Source organism: Meleagris gallopavo, chromosome 16, assembly GCF_000146605.3.
Source record: "Meleagris gallopavo isolate NT-WF06-2002-E0010 breed Aviagen turkey brand Nicholas breeding stock chromosome 16, Turkey_5.1, whole genome shotgun sequence".
Classification (NCBI taxonomy): domain Eukaryota; kingdom Metazoa; phylum Chordata; class Aves; order Galliformes; family Phasianidae; genus Meleagris; species Meleagris gallopavo.
In genome coordinates this window covers 13,452,939-13,455,768 of record NC_015026.2, presented here as the reverse complement: position 1 = coordinate 13,455,768, position 2,830 = coordinate 13,452,939, and positions in this window count along the sequence as shown.

The following is a 2,830-nucleotide window of genomic DNA, read 5'->3' as shown; positions in this document are numbered from 1 at the left end:
ACGTGCCCCGCGTCGCTCCGCCAATCAGCGGCTCGAGTAGCATTTGGGAACTTTTCGTTACTTTCAAACAGGGCCCGGGCTGATCCCGCCCCGCGGCGCCCCTCCCGCGAGAGCCGTGCCTTCCGGCTGGGGCGGCATTTACCGCCCTTCCACGCTGCTGTCATTTCAAACGTTTATCGGTTTTCCCTAGAAATGCTCTAAAAGAGGAGAAGCTTCACTTTACTTCGAGGGTTGTTTTGTGATTCCCAAGGCACGTTCTTCCGAAAAAGCAGCAGTGATGTCAGGGTTCCTCCATTAAATCCATTTTTATGAGCCAGGAATGAGCTCCAGTGACTGCAGCCAGCATCGCAAGGACACAGCGCTCTGTGAAATATTGCACTGCCTCACGTGCACTGCGCCGTGAGCTCAGCGCCCCGGGCACCGCAGTGGGAGCCGGGCCAACAGCGGGCTGAGCGAAAGCAGGGAGCTCCGTGCCAGCCCTGCCCTGCTCCATTCCAGGGCTGAGCCATGCGGAGCTTTCCCAAGCGCCCCAGCTGCGTTCCCACTCAACAGCCCACAAACACCAGTCTCTGGGTGTGCCCGGTGTTTGTTTTCTGAGTCAAAACCAAAGCACGCGTGTGTACGGATAGGCTCCGACCCACACATCTCTGCACACCCGACAGCACGCTGTGCTAACTGCCAGAGCATGGGCGCCCGTGCGCAGTGCCTTGATCCCACCCCCTCACTTCAGCGAGGCAACACCCGGCCTGGAGCAGAGCCTGACTGCAAAGCTGGCTGCACCTTGCCCTTACCGCTGCAGGGAACTGGGCTGTAACCCAACGATGGATGCTTTCCTGGCAGAATGTTATTATAGGAGAAACCTACACAGAGCTACCATAGCTTTAGTTGAAAAGGGTGAGCAAAGCAATTATACTTTCAGGTCAGATAGCAAATTAATTGTATTTTGAGGTCAGCTGTTCAACAGAATTAAATGGGGGCAAATTATTATACAACTATTAATAGGAAACTAAATTAAGTATTTAACAAATCATTTAATAGCAATTTGCAGTTGTCATTGCTCAAGAATGTTTTCATTGGCTAAGTTACAAAAGTAAACTATGTGCCGTCATACTATGTCCCCAACAATTCAAAAATTCATACATTGTTTGAAAGTTAGGGACAAATAATGTTTTACTTCAATTCTTTCAACAATTCTTTGAGGATAGTGTGAGTGCACAGATGATATCAAAAGTATACGCAAACATTTTTAATAGTTCTCACCCTGAAATGCTGGTAAAGCATAGAAAAATCTCTGAGATTTCAGAGGAATCTGTTTAGCCTCTCATCTGGTTCCAAAATAGCATAGCGGATGCTATGAGATGCTAGAGGCTCAGAGGTGCTGCTGTACAGAAGCAGTGAATATTAACAGAAAGGTTCTTTAATTATTGTAGAATAATTGCTAGAGGTGACTTGGAAATCAAACTTAAAGTAACAAGTTTACAAAAGTAAAGCATTGTGCACACATTAAAGAAAGGTGCTAAAGCAAAGTGCAAATGTAACGCAAGCAACCCTTTCCACAGAAGTTCCCTAGGCAACCTCAGGTGTTGACAACATCAGTGGAGCTTGATGTGCTGACTCTAAAAAAAGCAGCACGAAGGGTGGAGCAGAGTGAAGATATGGTAGCCAGGCTCTGTGATACCACTGCTGGGATGGTGAAGCTTAACAACAATGCTTAATATTTCCAAAATCTAACCCCATGGTGCAAGATCTTAACAGATATATTTAAATGGAATGAAATCAAAAGACAACTTAAATAGCTGATGAATGATAGTGGACAACAGTGATGTTGGCAGTTACTCTGCAGCAGTTGCCACAAGAGTTGGTTATTGATGATAAATTTAAAGCTTGCTAGCTAAAAGGGAGGACTTGAAGGATATCAAATGGATAATGAACACAACAGACCACATATCTAATCACAGCACCCTACTGCCATGTAGCTTATTGCTATCCACAATGCACAATATATACAATAAACTGTCGTTTGTTGGCTGGAACATTCATTAGCAGAAGTCAGAGGAGGAAGCTGGCTTTGCTGCAAAAACTGAGCAACTGAACACAGAACCATGAGCTTTATGGCTGGAACACGATCTGATCACCAGCTGTCATCACAAAATGCTCGTGTTTTTGAGAATTACTGGAACTTATAACAAGATGCAACATACCAGAACTGCACATACAAACTAAGAGGAAGCATTTAACATCAGCGAAAGCTAATTCTGTGCATGTAAAGATGGTCCACCATTCTCTGCAGTCTCTAAAACTGGATTTGCATCTGCTTAAGAAAGGAAGAGATTCTCATGACTTTAAAACCCCTCTGAAACCTTGAACTGACAAAGTGATCAAATGCTCGTTACCGACACTGCCTCGTTCAGCAAACCAAAATCTAACGCTGCAGAAAAACTGTATTTGAACACGAGCACTGTCACCCTGAGCTTAGCTGGCGGCTGCAACCCACTAGGTAAAAGCGAAGGTAAAACAAGGACTTAGTCAAATATCACAGTGTCACTTACGCCGCAAAGACAGCGCCATGTGAGAAGGCCCGCACCCTGTAACTCTCCTCGCCTCCTGAAGAGGCTCGGCTCCCAAGAAACAAGTCCCGGCTATGGAAACTGACACCATACTTCTGTCCCGGTCTTGTACGCAAACAGCCACGCCATGAGGTAACTCCGGTAACTCCGCTACCCCCCGCTCCGCAGCCCCGCCCCGCCCTCTCCGCTCGCAGCGCCGCGCAGTGTAAAAGCCTCCGCCCCCGGCCCGGCGGGGAGGAGGGGGGAGTGGAGTGTTACGGCAG